Here is a 17,643-nt window from a genome sequence, read left to right on the forward strand (position 1 = left end):
TTGTACATTTCAAAGCAGAGACACCTGCATGGACCCTGGGGTCAGTGGGTGACCTAGGGGTCAGTGGGTGACCTAGGGCAGGGGACTGCAGTGCAGGGGCTTGGGATGTGACCTAGGGATTATGATCTGGGGCAGGAGACTGGGGTGCCAGATCTGGGAGGGTGTGTAAGTGTAAGAGGGGGGCAGAGAGTTGGGGCAGGAAAGGGCTGGGGTGCCAGAAGCAGACTGTGGCCAAGAGACTTACTTGCCAGATGCCAAATTAGCCTGCCTGCCTGCAGAGCTTAAAATGTTTCCTATCTGCTTACCTGGCCATGTGCTTAATGAATAACTGAGTCCAGGAGAGGGGGCATGGTTATTCTTAGCTGCTTGTCATTCCAACAAGCAGCTCCCATTGGCTGGTTTCTGCCAGAAACTGGCCAATGGGAATGTGATGGGGGCAGGACGGCTCTTAAAACTTCCCCCTCCCCTCCAGTTTTAAAACAGAAATGAAGCCCTGCAGCCACATTTCTACACTGTGAGTGGGGCAAGCTGGGTAGCCTGCCTGGGGCTCCCCACTGCCTCTGTGGGCTGGATCCAGTGGCTTGACGGGCCGGATCTGGCCTGTGGGCCTTATTTTGCCTAGGCCTGCTCCAAGCTAATCACTAAATTGGTGCCAAAGTCCCAGTGCGTCTCTAGCATTATTTATGTGAATAGATGTGAAAGATTTAGGAAATTAGTGTTACTCTCCCCTCCCCCATTCTTATCAAATGCAAAACACAGGATCTGCAGTTCACACATAATAAATGGTGGAAGTGAAATTCCTTATTTTAGAAAAACATCATATAGTGGAGCAGCAATAAACAGTGTTAAGTCCTCCAGAAAATACTTATCATATTAAAGGTCTGATTCAGCATTCAAAACACAGCCCATTTCCTACACTATGGAGACTCACACATGCCACTAAAGGGGATTTTGCTAGAGCTCTTAAAGCTTCTAAAATGTGGCATTTTCTGTCCAGTCTCCCAGAATACAACTCTAAGCTTTTAAGTGATAAAAATTCAAGATTAAATCAGTCAGCTAGAACAAACTAATTAACAAACATTTCAGAGGACTATTTTTCATGGTAATCTACAGTTCATCTCTATCATGCCAAGTCTGTCGTCTTTGTCACCTTTTAATGATTAAAATAGACTTGACACACAATTATGCACAGCTGATTACTTACCTGGAAATGTGTCTGTACCCAAGTGCAAATTTAAGAAGTATAGGCAAAAAACAGAATATTCTCTTGGCAGCTTTTAAAGAAAGTAAAAATGACTACATTTACAAGAAATCCTGTAATGATCAGGAGTCATTTTACTTAGAACAAGAGACTGTACAGCCTACAAAGTTTGTTATGCTTATAAGAAGCACACAGTATTTTTTAGGGGGAAAGACAATATGCTGTAATTAATTACAGCCTGCTGGTGCAAAACTTACTAATCCTACTTAAAACAAATTGCCTATAAAAAGGCACTGTTTTGCCATGGCTTTTGGGTTCTATCTTGCCAAAATCCTAGCACATTAGTCCGTACTGATAAAGTCCCGCTCCTCTCTTGCACTCCACCTAACTGGCCACTAAGGCAATGCAAGCAACAAACTAGAAATTATAACATCAACAGAATATCTGTGTGGGGTGGGGGGGGTGGGTGAGTGTAAATGAATGCATATGCTATTTACTTTGTATTCTCAATTAACATGGCGTATTGCCTTTTCCCCTAAAAAAATTCCTGTGTGTTTCTTATAAGCATAACAAGCTGGCATTATTTTAGAATTGGTTGTATTAAGTACAGCAAATGCATATTCACATTTTTGACATAGAGATATTGTTTCTGTAGTGATGGGTGTCACTGGGTGGCTGTCGCATTAAGGGGAAATGGAACCATCATCACCTGTGATTCAATTCGTTTGCCTCTCAGATGGGGAAGATCTAGAAAAGTGGGACATGTGACTCAACCAAGCCTTCTGTGGAAGAGATGGAGTTGTCAGAAGGTTCCAATAGGTTGCAGAGAGCAGCAATTCATCTGTTGGCAGGAGAATGTGGAAAAGCAGCCAGTGTGACTTCTTGCCTCAGCTAGGGGTTTTCCTCATAGACCTGCAGGAGGGTTTGTAAATCTGAAGATTTGGCAGATCAACCTTGAGACCAAAAGCACCAATAGCTAGAGCAGAAACACTGTAATCCAGCATGTCCGTGTAGAATCCCTTCCAGGAGTGCCAACCACATAGTGAAAGTAAAATCTTGTGTCATATGAGAGTGATGAATTCCTTACACTGATTCACTGGGGTTGCCAGGTGTCTGGTATTGTACCGGACAGTCCGGTATTTGCGCACTCTGTCCAGTAAAAAAGTCAGACAATACCAGACATGTGCAATGACTGGTATTTTCTGATTTTTCCGGCTGCGCACCGGATGAAAGCCTGGTGTGGGGAGCGGCTGGGAGTCCCGGCTGGGACGCGGGGTCGCAATTGCTGCTGGGAGCCCTCAGTCGGTTGAGTGTAAGGAGGAGGGGAAGCCTCCTCCTCGCTCGTTGCGTTGCTAGGAGCCTGCGCAGGACAGGCAGCGCCCCGGGATCTGCAAGTGCCCAGATCAGTCCTGCTCTCCACCGGCCAATTTGCTCACCGCCCCTTCCCAGCCGGTTCTCCCCCACTTCCACTCCTGATTTTCCCTGGCAGCCCCTCTGCACCGCCCCCCAGCTCTGCTTCCCATCAGCTCGTTCCTCTTCCTGATCTCCCTGGCCAGCGCTGCTGCACCCTGCCACCAGCTCTGCTTCCTGCCCCCCTCCCTCCGGGCCCCCCTTCCTCCCAGTCAGCCCTGCGACCCCCTACCCTCCCCAGCTCTGCTTCCCGCCCCGCCTTCCTCCCAGCCAGTCTTGCAGCCCCCGACCCCCTCCCCAGCTCTGGTTCCCGCCCCCCACTTCCTCCCAGCCAGCCTCACCCTCCTCCTGGCTGGTCCCTCCTCCCCCCGCCCACAATCAAGTGTGTCCGGTTTTTTTGGGGTGTCTACCTGGTAACCCTATTCACTGCGCTACAGGGAGTGTTTGCTCCGCCTCCCTATTTTCTTTGTATGTAAATTTATCAAATTAAAACCAGCACATTACAGTTCTCAGCTGCAAAAGGTCAATTAAATTTCTGAAAATGAACCTTTGTTCTCTCTTTCTAATTAGCAGCCAGGCAAAAATAAGTTCTAATTCACTATCATTAATGAGTCTAGAGACAGATGCATGAGGTAGAATGAGTACATCTTATTTTTCATAAGCTTCAAGTGATCTAGCAGGATAAAAAATTAAGTCTTAAACGACTGATCTGAATAAGAGACTGAGTGAATATGGCAGATGTCATGCAGAATACTCCATGTGTATCAAAGCTTATCTTTATAAAAACTAGTATTTTCCCCAAAGAACAGTTTAGAAAGTTCCTCTCCACTATTAGGCAAAACTTGTTTGTAAAACAGATGGCTCTGGAATAAACACAAGTAATTCACCTCAGGAGTAATGTTGACCCCTCAGACTAGGAAAGCCAGTCAACACGATTAGGTGTTATTTAGCTTTTGTGACAGCGAAGAGAAGTCACTAACCTGTGAAAACCACATAGGAAGGTAAATCTGTTGACCTGCAACATACTCCCTGGGTGAGATTATTACATCACATAAAACAACAAAATGTGAATAGCTGCAGTATTCCCAGACATGCAGGCTCAAGGGCCACCTTATTCCCCCTTCTCCACCCCATTTCTGGAAGTGCTGCAAGGCTTGCTCTCTGCTTGGGAGTAGGGGGCTCTCTCCATCTCTCCTCAAGCCCTTCCAGCTCACTTAACCCTTGTCCCTGGCAGGTGGGCCTGGATGGGCTGCCCACTGCAACCTCAGCAGGGCTCTTGCAGGTAGCTGCTATGGTGGTAGAGCCGCCACCCTCAGCTGGCATGAGAAGTGGCTCCATCCCATCCTCTCCAATCCCCACTCAAGTCCAGCTGCTGGGGACAGGGTCTGAGCCTGCCAGAAATGTGCCAAGGGAGGCCCAGAAGAACACAGCCTCCCTCCCCCTTGGCAGGTAATGCTGGTGAGAAGAGCGCAGTGGCACTGGGCCAGGGATTCTCTGGGGAAGGCTCTAGGAGCAGAGTCCCTCTGCTCTGCTGGAGCGAGGGGCACTGCCTACACCCCTCTCCTTGCTGAGGTGTGGCATGTGTCCCTCACTCCTGTTGCCCCAACCCCTTTGGAACCAGAGGTAATAGCTGTCCTGGACCGGGGAGGTGGCTGGAAGAACCCTCCCAAAGGCCACATGGGGGTGGTCATGTGGCTTCCCTTTACAAAACTGTGCCCCTCCACTATGATCACAAGTCACCTCTAAATAATGTGATGCAGAAGTCAAGTGAATCAAGTATTATACTGAGACAGCTATAATCTAGTACTCTTTTAAATAACACATGAAACGTCTCTTTCACTGCCACAGATTCTCCAGTGGCAAGCTACCCTCCTGACCAGATGGATTTAACGCCTCCGTTTCAGTAAAACTGCATGACTAAGGTCAATTTTATCATTTAATTTAATACTTACACAAACAAATCAATGATTCACCACGCTCTTCAAATAACTAGATTAGGAAACTTTCTTGGCACAAATTTGCTATATCAAAATAAATGCAAAAATGCCAATGAAAATGAGAAATAGTGCTGTGTTTCACTGTCATCAAAATTATTTGAGATTGTGTATACATTACTATATATACTTTCCTTATATGAATTATGCAGCTATTTATCACATTTGAACAAACAGTGAAAAGCGTTTTTTTTAAATGACCTGAACTATACCAATGAGCTTGGTTCTCCAGTAAAAAATCATCCCATCGCTTCTAAGGCATGCTCATAGTAGAACCTTAAGTCAACCTACATTACATTGATTTATAATCATTGCAGTAATTATTATGGTGGCTCATGTCTACATTACCTCCCTTCGGTGCATCCTCATCAGAAGCGCTTCCACAGATCTAAGTGGGGAAGTGTCTCATTCCCCCACTGTTTCCCTACCTCTCTGCTCTCTATTCCCCACTGGGAATGGGGCAACTTCCCAAGGTCTAAGCTGAGACAGGAACATTGGTGCAGCTGGGCTTCTTGCATGGAGCCCGGGGACAGTCCAGCTCCAAATGGGCTGCCCTGGCAGCAGGCAGCAGCCCAGCTGTGAACAGGAGGACTTTCTTGTCAGTTTTATGCTTCCACCATGAAGCCGTGAAATTCACATGCATGACACCCGAAGTAATGCAATGCAGTATCCATTTGGACACCGAGTTAGCTAAATACACTGACAAAGCCCTACGCTTTTCATGGAGATGGAGTTTTGTCAGTGTTATATGGTCCTTACAGCAATGGGAGGGAGGCTGTAGTGCGTATGCAGACACAGTTAGGTCAACATAAGCTGCCTTACATTGACCTAACTGCATGGGTGCTGGAACTAGGGGTGCTACTGCACCTCCGGGCTTAAAGTTGTTTCCATCATATACAGGGGTTACAGTTTTGTTCAATGGCTCTCACCACCTCCCTTACACAAATTGGTCCAGTACTCCAACCTAACTGTGGTGTAGACCAGGGCTCTGAAGCTGAATGGAGAGCAGCCTTGTAAGATTTCCCATTCGTGACCTAGTATGGAGCAGCATGGAGCACCCTCAGCCTACTGTTCTGAAGAGTGCTCTCTGTTCAGTTGCTCCTGTCGTCTGGCTACTGTCCTTGGCATTGTATACCCATATATCTGCAAACAAAGCCACATTGGCTTCCGAATCCCCCTCACACCAACTCACTACAACTCACTACTTTTCCAATAGTTTTTCGAATTGTCCTGGGGAAGGTTCAACAATGCTTACCCTTCCCCCCCAGTTATGAATAATTCTATTAGGGAAAAGTTCTAATTCTCTTACTCCTTGGGGTAGCACCTTACAGCACAAGTCGTCTCATTGAAGCAAAGTTAGTTACTATTCAACATGAATAAGAGTATAAAAATCTAACCCTTAAAACTAATGTTCGTTTAATATCTAGTCCTCGTTGGAATTATAGGGTGGGAAGTATTGGCACTGGAAGTGTCAGAGGGTGGGATGACCATGGCCCCTGCACTTTGAAAAGCCCCTCCCACTTCTTCAAGTGCACTTTGAGAAAAACATGATCGTACTGCTAACGGCCAGAAGGCATTACAAGATTGGATCAGATGTGTTCCTAGATATCCACTGCAATCCTAAATAATCATGTAATCACTTGATCAAAATTGCTTCATAGCTATTGTATTGTTTATATTCTACACACCCTGTTGATGATGACTGTTAGGTATTCTACAAACATATACAGTATTTTGATTTTATTTTTTATTAAACGTTTTAAAAATCATTTTATATGGCAGCTCTTAAATAGGGGCATGTTTACTTTTCCTCAAAGTTGTTTGGTATTATTAATACTGATTTCGGGGACAACTTTTTTTTTATGAAGGGTTAAATTTAAGGTTACAGTTGTTAAAATATGCATTATATAGAAACAAGGATGTTTCAATTGTGATGTTGCAGAATTGCTAGTTACAATTCAATAATAAATAGAAATAAATAGTAGTGTATATGAAGTAAAATGATAAACATGAAGTGCAAAAATAAATCCAGTTACAATGTTTAGAACTGAAGTTGTCTAATTTTTATAGGTACTATAATTGTATCTTAATGTTATTCATGTTTCAGTTTTACTCTGCAGGATAGTTAAATGGTATTTTAATACACCCTACCTCCAACTTCTACAAAGTTTCCAGTCCCTTGGTAGGAAGGATCCAGATACCTGATGTGGGGTATCAAAACTAGGAACTCACAGGGAAACTGACAATCAGAGAAGAGGAACAGGATATGCTCAATCAAGAGATGATTATTTTTTGAGAATACAGTCATTTCGCAAATCAGTCCTCTTTGATTATCTAAAGTATAGGAAATATAATAATGGTCAAACTCTATTAAAAATGCTCTGAAAACGAAGGTACTAGGATGGTCAATCAACACATATGCATTCCATGGCCCATAAAGCACATGATAGTGAGGCCTAGTTTGTACACCAAATTGTTGTTTGTTAAATCTAAAAGAACTGGATTACATGTATTACATGGTATTTGAATAAAAGGGAGCGATGAGAGAGAAAATCCACTGCAAAATTTAGTACACCTAAAAATCCTTCATAGCAATTGTTTCCTTATTCTACATATTTAATACAGTACTCACAATGTTCTAGAACTACTTACAATGTTCTAAAACTCAAAATTATTTTTAAAATAAAAAAAGTTTAATTAAAGGACTGAGAGACTAATTTTGTTATAGTCCACTGGGTGGCTGCTTAAATTTGCTTTAAAATATTAGATTCTTATTCTTGTTTTTGTAATTTCTTCTGATCCACCTACCCACATTCCAAAACACAAAAAATGAGAGAGAAAAATAAAAAGTTTTATGCTGAACATGCAAAACTCCTTTCCTATTTCCATCACCCACTGTACCAACACTGAATGTGTCTGGATTTTTTCATTTGGATTTTTTCATTTGGGTTATGTTGTCAACACCTTTGACCAAAGATCTGTAGTGCCTTAGTTGTTTGCACATTATTTACGTCCAAATTGATAGTATCAAACTTGTAAATGAATTCCAGTTCAACAGTCTCCCTCTGTAATTAGGTGATAAAATTCCTCTGTAGAAAAATGGCTATTTTTAGATCCATTACAGGATTTTTATCAGCCAATTAAAGAGGGAGACTGCTGAACTGGAATTCATTTACAAGTTCGACACTATCAACTTGGACTTGAATAAAAATTTTAACTGGTTAACATACTACAAAGGCAATTTCCCCTGCCTTTGATATTCAGATTTACTCATCAAAAGCTACGAATGGGACACATCCAGCCTGACTCAATTAGCTTCATTAACACTGGTCCTACAATTGACAGGTAACTGTTTTTGCTGTTATCTATACCCTGGATTCTGTAATTTCCTCTGCACCTCATCTGATGAAGTGGGTTTTACAGCCTGTCTCCGACTTATAAACCGGTTACGGACCAAGCAATTGGTCGTAACTCAGTTTGTTCGTAAGTCAGACCCCACTGAGTTACACACGACCGCACTGTTCGTAAGCGTGGCTCGCATTCGTAACTTGGGGTCCACCATTTACGACATTTTTGGTCGTAACTGCGAATGGTCGTAAGTCGACCGTTCGCAACTCGGGGACCGGCTGTACCCACAAAATCTTGTGATCAAATATATGTCAGTCTCTAAGGTGCCATAGGACTGCTCTTTGTTTTTAAAATTACAGACTAACACAGCTACCCCCCAAGATTTTATGCACTAAAAGACATTTTACTATTAGTTCTCTCCCCCCCCCCCCGAGGCTTTACTTCAAAACTGCAATTAGTGCCCACTCCTGCACAGCAAAAATAAGGTGCAAAGACAGAGTTCTAATCTAGTAGGTTTGGGGCAGAGGGCACAGTACAATCTGAAAAAGCCAGTAGGAGTAGAGGTAAATAGATTTCAGGATTCAAGGATAAAGGGTAGGGGCAGGGCAGGAGCTGAAATAATATTTTTCCTGTACTTCCACCAGTAAGAACTAGACCTTTGATACTTAGTTCTTAGACTGCCACAGAATGTTAACTATATTGTTTTCACTTTCATTTTTTCTTCTTGATTAAAACAAAGTCTGGCACATCCCAATAATATTTTTCAATCTCTATACTTAGCTTATCATGCACTGTGCTTGCCTTCCCTATTTTAAATTTCCGAAGATTTACATTCCATCAACAAACAGCCTCATTAATACTTGTATATGGATGGATCATATATATATATATATATATATATATATATATATATATATATATATGAATGTATATGTACAGCATAATTATGTCATAGTTTCACCAATATTTTATATCTGTAATGACAGATGCACTCTATCCAATTAAACAGAATATAAACCATTTCCTTCTTTCCCAGTCATGTTTTGGTTTAAGGTTATAAATTTGTAGCAACAACTACCAGGTACAAAAATCACAGTAAATGGTTATCAGAATTCAATAAAAATCTCCATTTTCAGGGTACTTAAAACAAAATTAACCGTAAAGCTTTTATAAACTGAAACAGCTGTTAAAGATTCAAAATCGTATGTAGAGATGTCGAGAATATAAGAAGTCAATTAAATATCTCTGAGACATTTTCTAAGACACCTTATTCCACAAAGAAATATTTGGGACTGCAGGACTGGTCTTTAAAAATATAATGAAAAAGTCTATTTCATGTGATACAGAAGACATCTGTCTCTGTTTAAAACCTTAAGGAGTGAAATTGGACTGTAGATCATGTGACACATAGGTTTAATTGCCTACAAACAATCATGACTGATGCAAACCTCAATAGGAAGTCAATTAAGCAAACTGCAAAGCATAAAGCAATCGTTAAATATATATTAAATCAAACAGATGCTCTAGAAAACAAAAGAAATCATCCCCAAAATGTATGTGTTATCTACATTTTCCTTACAACTATATTTAAAGGTGCTTTTTCTACACCAGCTTCAGATGAGACTTTCACAACACTAAGGGCCTGCTTCCAGCTCCCATTGAAGTAGATGGGAATCTTTCCACTGAGTTCAGTGGGAGATGGGTCGGGCCCAGAGCAAAGGAAAATAACCCTGGTTAGAAAAGATCACCTGCTTAGTGTCTGGTTTTAGTTGTCTGTGGTACAAAACATCAGAAGCAGAGCACACAGAACCTGGAATTTGAGATTTATCAGGTAAAGTAAGGGCTGATTTTCCAATACACTCTTATTTTATAGCATATCTGTCATCAATAAGTCTATGTATAACTTTACAATTAAGAAAAAATGTAAATTTTAGAACAATTAAATTTGTTACTCTGGCTCTTCTCCAGACTTTCCAACCTCAATTTCTTTTCTTCTCTGTTACACAGATAAAGCACTTGTCAGGTCTACTAAAGCCCAACTACAATATTTTTTCTCCTGGAGAGGTATGTGTATATGAAAACTTAAAAGCATTATTGCATTAGGCAAGTCCAATCTGTAAATAATTATTCTTACCTGTTCTAGAATAATATATTCTGCTTATTAATGCTTTTTCTTACATATGCTGCCTAGAAGAGGAAAGCTGTTGACAGATCAAAAGGAACTTATATTCCTTTGATGTGATTTTCCACTCTTTGAAAAGGGTGTCTTGGTAACACACTGCACAGTTGCAGATATGAGAAGCTTTTCTATTTCAGAGAATCTAAAAACCCATTTTAAGGTTAACAGCAATTATGCACCAACAAATACATTATTATAATAATTTACTTTCACTATTCAGGCTGTTTCCTTTTTGCACTTTAGTTTGCTTATGCAATGAAAACAGATTGGTCAGTACCATTTTTAGGTTCACATACACGAGCACAATTTCGTTGTTTTAATACTCCCAACTCTGCCAGGAAATATTTTCACAAAAAACAAAACAAAACATGCACAGAACCATTCCCACTGCAATTACATCCCTCTCATATTATTCTGTAAAACCATACATACATTTTAAACATGTAAACAATAAATCTGGGGTTAACGCTACTCAACTTAAACTCATTCAAATTTCCAAAATGTGTGGCAAACCTGACAGCTAACTAGTAATGTCTCTGAGAGTGATCTCTGAAAGCAGTGCTTCATCTCACCTCCTCAGATCAGCAGCGTTGAAAATCCGGTAGTCTCAAGTCAGTATCAGGAGGTATTTTGTGTACAACCAACCTGTCTGCAGTGCTTGCTAGGAATAGAATGGACAGCATCCCATTCAATCCAGTCCTTCTCCGTCAAAAGACTGGTAGCAGAGCACACATGAGTGTATATGCATGTATACACACTTACAATGGAAAGGGGAGTGGCAAGAGAGAGGAGAACCTGACGACACTGACAGGAAAGAGTACTCACACTCAAACCATAACAAACCATGAATTTTTATGGTGTCACCTTGATATTTTCAGCATTTTAAAAGACATTAACCAAAGAATATAAATAAATCCTCACCAAACAATGGAAACATATTGCCTCTATTAAAATCTGCCACCCTCCCTCCGTATGCAGTCTAAAACTAGATCTGGGATAAAAAAACATCAAGTGAATCTTATAGGATTTATTTTGTTTTGGGAGGAAGGTTTTAAATATTTAAAATGTTTAATTTATTTTCACCTTAGCACGTCATCTGGAATGATCTCTGCAACATAATTGTAATTTTAGAGCTTTATTGTGAGGATGGGGCTAAGGATACAGCAATGAAACAATGTAATATTCAGAATAAAAAGCCTGAATAATCTGAACAAATTAAATTCCTGAAACTACATGGAGGCAATTTATATCATGTCTGAAGCAAAATATAAACCAAAAACTCTTGAAATGTATCAGATCCAGAATAGAGAAGGAATGCTTGTCTGATATAAATACCATATCTGCCTATATTGGAGCTCAATTATTAATTGTACATGAGAATACAATAATCCTCTCTTCCTTCCTCTGCCTATTTAATCTGCAGATAATGTGTCAATGTAACAACATATCTGAAGACAAACAAAAAACAATTCCACTAGGTCACAGATTGCATTTCCCCGGGCACTGTCTTTAGAGGCTTCTTTTTCAAATGAAAACTCCACAAATTCAGGTATAAGAGAACCAGAAGAAAAAGAGCTCTTTTCTGATCACGTGACTGAAATGTAATTTTACACTAACTCAAGAAATTAGTTTTTCCTCATCCTCTCCATTCCTTCTTTCACGATATCAAAGATTGTTTTGCTTTCACTCTTAAATTCTTTACTAAATTTTAAGTGAAAGCAACTCTGAAACAGTTTGTACATGTAAAAATAAGATTAGAAAAGGTTCTGAAAATACCTATGAAAATAACTTTTTAAATTAGAACTGAAACCTCTTTCAAGGCATACATTAAAGCTTAAACTGAAAATAAACATCCTCTTATTTTCAGCTCACCGCTCATCAATTTACATTTCTGAAAAAAGAAATACCATTTGAATCATGACCATGTCATTCAAGTTAAAAAAAAAAAAGATAAATTTAGAACAACAAAAATAAACACTTGGCCCAGAAGAATTTGCTAAAGTCTGTTTTTATAGAGGGAAAAGGAACTTCCTTCTCTACGTCTTTTTAGAGTATTTCTGTTCTTTACGATTTGACACTGTCTCTTCTGATTACTACAGAAGCACGGTATAGACTATTTAATAGCAGCACCTTACATGAGTGGAGATGCCAAGTTACTGCCAGGCCCAAAGGACGAATCACTTATCCCAAGTCACTGACATCTTAAATCTGAAACCAGAAAATATGCCTGCTATTAATAAACTACATAAAGTCCATTCAGCATCAAGGCAACTACAGATTAGACCTCAGTAATCCAGCATCCCCAAACCAAAGAGTATGCCAGACCAGGGGAGGTCAATCCTGGCCCCCTCCTGCTGGCCTCCAGGGTCTCATGGAGGGGCTGCCATTCTTCGGGCCTCTGGGCTCCCCTCCCAGCCCGGGCCCCAGGCCCAGCTCCAGATGCTGGCTGCACTGCCCGGCTCCCATCCCAGCTGCTCTTCTGTCCGTACTGCTGGGACATGCCACTGCTGGGACTGCCACTGGCCCCAGCCCTTGGTTGTGCTCCCCAGCCCCGGCTGAACTCCTAGCCCGGCCACCGGCCGTAGCAGCATACTCCCCAGCCCTACCCTCTGGCTGTGCTTCCTGCCCTGCTGCCAGACCCAGTGCACTCCCTGGCTCCGCAACTGGCTGTGGCCCTGGCTGAGCTCCTTGGCCCTGCTGCCAGCCCTTGCCCTGGCCACTGGCGGCCTCCACGTCCAGCAACATCTGTGGTCCTGTTGGACCATGGGTGTCACCGGACCAATAGGGTTAACCAGGTAGTCATAAAAAAATACCAGACACGCTTCACGGGGGGAAGAGGGGGAAGGGACCGGCTGGGACAGGAACGGTGCTGGCCGGGAGGGGGGGGGGGGTAACGGGGCTGGCCGGGGGAGATGGGGGGGCCGACAGGACGGGAAGCAGGGCTGGTCAGTTGGGGAGGGTCAGGTGGAACGGGGCTGGCCGTGGGATATTGGGGGGGGGGGCAGCTGGCGAGGGCGGAGCTGACTGAGGAAGCTCAGGAGAAGGAGCAGGGGAGAATTGGCCACTGGACGCAGGGCAGGCAGGGGGGTAGAGGGGATGCAGCGGGGCTGGCCGGGGAAGATCTGGAGCAGAAACCAGCCAGCAGGAGGCAGAGCTGGGAGGAGGGGAGGGGGGCAGAATGGCCGGGGAAGACCGGGAGGAGAAGTCGGGGAGAATCAACCAACCGGCCGGCTAGGAGGGGGTGGGGGAGCGAATCAGCCGGTGGGAAGCAGGACTGACCCAGACTGTGCAGATCCCAGGGTGCTTCCATCCTGCGCAAGTCAGTCCAGCTGCGGCTCCACCATGCGCTTGACCAGTGCGCAGGAGCACAGACCGGGCTGCCCCTCCTCCTCCTCACATGCAACCAGGACTCCGAGCGCCGTTCGCGCCCCACCTTCCGGCCACTCCCCCCGCCGGGCTTTCGTCCAGCACCCAGCTGGAAAACCAGGAAATACTGGACATTGCACATGTCCGGTATTTTCTGGATTTTTTTATCGGGCAGAGGCCCCGAAAACGGGACACCTGGCAACCCTATGGACCAATGAATCCTGAACCAGAGAGATCCTACCTGCAGTTTCTTGTTTGGGGTTTTTATCTCCCTACTGCTGCTCTGTGCTGCAAACTGATGGAGGAATCCACCTGTCTGACTCATCTTCATAAGGAAAAAAGTGAAGCAATCATCTTTTGTCCTTTTCAATGTCCCAAAATAGTCTGTCTGGTGTCAATGGACCTTTCCTATTGCAAAGGATGTAACACCTGTGTTGCAGCTCAATACTTCAAACTCATTATTGTGTCTCTCTCTCCTATCTAATGATTTTTATAGTCACCGAGGCTCACAATACAACTGCTCATATATTATCTTATGATACGGGATGCACACATATTAAATAAAGTCCACTGAACACGTGCTTATAATTCTAATACCTATTATAACAACAGTAGCACATAGATGAGCCAGACTGATTCCAATAATGTATTTATCAGTGTTCAACTGAGGTAGGGCAACTTTAGCATGGGCCAATTTCATAGTGGAGTTCCTTCAAAATTCTTGGGTGAATACCGTCTGGTCCTGCTAACTTATTTATTACTCTTTATCACTCTGTTCCAAAACTTTCTATAGTGACATCTCAATCTAGAACACCTTAAAAGAATGGCTCAAGTGTGGGAACCTTCCTCGCATCTTCTGCAGTGAAGACCTATGGAAAGAATGCATTTTGCTTCTCTTCACCTACATTGCCTTCCTTCAGTGTCCCTTTAACATGCTGATCATCCCAGTGACCTCACTGATTGTTTGGCAGCTTCCTGCTTCTGATGTACTTAAAAAATGTTGCTATTAATGTTTTTGTCTTTGCTAGCTGACATTTTTGAATGCATTGGGGCTCTCTTGCGGGAGCCCTCATTAGCAACAAAAACTGTCTACACTTTACAGTTTAAAGCGAAACCGGGGCACTGCTTTAAACTGAATATGTGGCTGTGGCCACATGTAAACCACCTCCATGAGGTGAATCACTAACAGTGCTATAGTCTGATTCACACCGACAGCCCTGTATCTTGCTGTGCGCGCGCATGCGTGTTTTTACACCCCTGAGCCAGAAAGTTACAGGGTTGTAAAGTGCCAGTGTAGACTTTGCCTATGAAAGTGTGAGAACCTTGAAATCTGGTTTCCATCTGGGTTTAGCAGTAGCCCAACAAGAACTACAAGCTCAAGATAGAACTCTTTCCCAATTATGAAAATGAAATGCTCATAACCAATATGATGTACTGTATTATAAAAACCAAATGGATCAAACTGGAAAAGAGCAGATAATCACAGACTGAGCTATTTCTTGTTTTCTCTCTAGTTTTCTCTCCATAATACTAATATAACTACTTCCCTACAGAGCTGGATTAAAATAATTTGGGGTTCAACACATCAGCTGCTGCATTTGGATGTTGACGGCCTCTCTTCTTCCCCAGGAAAAGTGTCTCAGAGTTAACACCTTCCTGAAATGCATGGAGCATTTTGCACCTCTCAGAGCTATTATTTCAGACTGTCCCCAAACTCAGGCAGATGTCCCTGCACAGGTTATTCTCAAGTTGTTTTCAAACTTTTCTTCACAACAAACACTCTGAGATTCTGAGTCTAAACAAATGACTCCTGGAATCAGGACCCTAGACACAGGCCTGTAAGACCTGTACTTTAACTGTGCCCTAGTTCCACCAGGCTTAAATCATGATTCATTTTTAAAAGAGAAAGTGAGAAAGACAGGTCAGCCTTTCCTAGAGTCGGATTGTAGGCTTCTGTGCTCAGCACTGATCCCATAGTAAGAACTTCTAGTTCCAAGGGAATGAGAGTTTATCCTAGTTTAGGAAATGAGATGAGAAACCTATTCAGCATACACAAAAGAACACCACTTCACCAAGACAGGCCACTACGGTTTCCCCCTCTCATGCCTTATCAGTGGCTTGAAAATCCTTCTGTGTCTAGAAAAGGCTATTATCCATAGCTCTAGAATACTGCTGCCAAGGATCAATTCTAATCTGAGCTCTCCCACCATTTGGCAGTCAAGAGATTCAGCAATACCAAAAACATGATTCAGCATCTCTCACACGGTTTTGAAAACTGTGACTGCAGTTTCACACATGCTAAGTCTAGTAGGTAGCCATCTGCAAAATCTCAAGACTCATACATTCAAAGACAAGATATCCAGCTAAGCATGGGAGTTCAATTAAATAAGTAAATGATCCACTGTAATACTATTGCACAGATGCCCATTATAAAGAGATTAAAAGCTCAACCTTAAAAAAATCTCAACTTTATTTTTATTATCAAGGTTCATAACAAAGACATCTCAAAGTGCTGTACAACTTACAACAGAACTCTGAGTGATAGAAAAAGTATTGCTATTTCTTCAAACTAAAATCAAATTAAAAGACAGAACAACTTCTAAGAATTCAGATAGTTGATTATATGACATGACATTTAATTATCCTGATCAATTATTTAAATTGAGTGTCAAATTCCAGGAACTCTGCATTTTCCTATTTCCTCCTGCATTTTACATAAAAATGAGAAAACTTCCAACAATGTGGGCAAATCTTCTCTATTGCACAGTACTTTTTCTGGAGAAACAAGCAACTCCAAGGAAAAAAATAGAAAAGACAGTGCATCATAGTCCTAATCAACAATATTGCCATCTTGGCTTGAAAGCCAAACTCAGGACAGTAAGGGAGCAAACAGCAGCAGACTTTCCTTAATTCTCTTTTTATCTTTAATGTTCCAATTGAATTGCCATTTCTAGCTAAAAGTAAAATGGAAAGAGGTAAAAGCAAGCAGCCTGGATATGCAAATTCAGGTAGTCTTGGAGGCAGAAGCAAATTCTCTTAGCTTTTCTGATCAGAAGATCATAGATGTGAACTAGTGGAGTGGAGTAACTCAATTTTTTAACAAATCTGGGAAAAACACACACCCTAAAATCTGTTTCCTACTGTGTTTTAAGATTCAATTATTCCTGTACTAAATGATTTACCCAGTATTGCTGGAGTCCTTAACTTAAATAAGTTTTGTTTTTCTTCATTTAAAATCATTATTCTGGGTGGGTCTGAGGATGAAGTGTTCAGTATGAAGGCTGCCCTGGGGAGAGAGAACAACCCCAGCCCTCTCTCACCACAGCAACTTGGGGCCAGGCGAGAAACGCCTGTCTATGGCTGCTGCAGCAGGCACAGCTGGGGTGAGGGGTGAATGTTCCCCCATGGGGAACAGACAGACACAGACACACAAATAGGCGAACTCTCTGAAATAATATGGTAAACAGCTGTTGCTTTCTCTACCCCTGCTCCATGCTGGCCCATTGAGTATATAGTTGTCTCAGTACCCATCTCTTTCCCCTTACTATTCCTCTGAGGTCATTCTACAGTATAACTGCCCCTCCTACCACAAAGAGAAACAATCAAATTCCAGGCACATCCCATTGTCCTGGCACAACCATTCCTATACCTTGTTTTAAGTAATAAGAGGAAGCTACAGATCAAATGTGGTAGTCCTAGCTCCTACTGTTTAGGAGTTCTTGAACAAATGGATTCACAGACGGATGGACAGACACACAGATAAAGTTTCTAAAATATATACAGGTCAGGCCTCCCTTGTTCGGCATCCTCAGGACCTGAGTGGTGCCGAACAACATAGTTTGCCAGATGAGGGGAGGTCAAGGCTCCCTACAAGGCTGTAGGCTCTGCTCTTGCCTGGAGCTGTGCTCCTTGACATCACCTCACACTCACACTGTGCCACGCCTGGCTCAGTCTGCATCCCTCACTGCCTCCCTTGCTGCCTTCAGCCGGCCCGGCAGGAGCTGTGCCGCCCCTCCCCCCCCCCCCCGCCACACCACTGGCCTGGGCTGCGTGCCTTGCTGACTCCAGCCCCGACCAGGGCTGAGCTCCCCACTGCCGGCTCCAGATGGAACTACGCTCCTGCACCATGCCAGCCCCAGCCAACG

General features: G+C 42.7%; 1 protein-coding gene across 22 annotated transcripts in view; it reads right to left on the bottom strand.

Moving 5' to 3' along the window:
• The window catches only part of INPP4A (inositol polyphosphate-4-phosphatase type I A), a 204,768-nt gene that overhangs the window by 165,149 nt on the left and 21,976 nt on the right, over nucleotides 1-17,643 (bottom strand). Inside the window, exon 1 of one of the 22 annotated variants that reach the window (XM_075916541.1) lies at nucleotides 10,778-10,802. The exons of 18 other annotated variants lie outside the window; for them this stretch is intronic. The gene's annotated coding sequence lies outside the window, so the exon portion shown is untranslated. Of the gene's footprint in view, nucleotides 1-10,704; nucleotides 10,803-17,643 lie in introns of those variants that run through there. 3 more of the 22 variants (XM_025178627.2, XM_075916545.1, XM_075916547.1) reach the window with 3 other exon arrangements.

Source organism: Pelodiscus sinensis, chromosome 1 (genome assembly GCF_049634645.1).
Source record: "Pelodiscus sinensis isolate JC-2024 chromosome 1, ASM4963464v1, whole genome shotgun sequence".
NCBI lineage: Eukaryota > Metazoa > Chordata > Testudines > Trionychidae > Pelodiscus > Pelodiscus sinensis.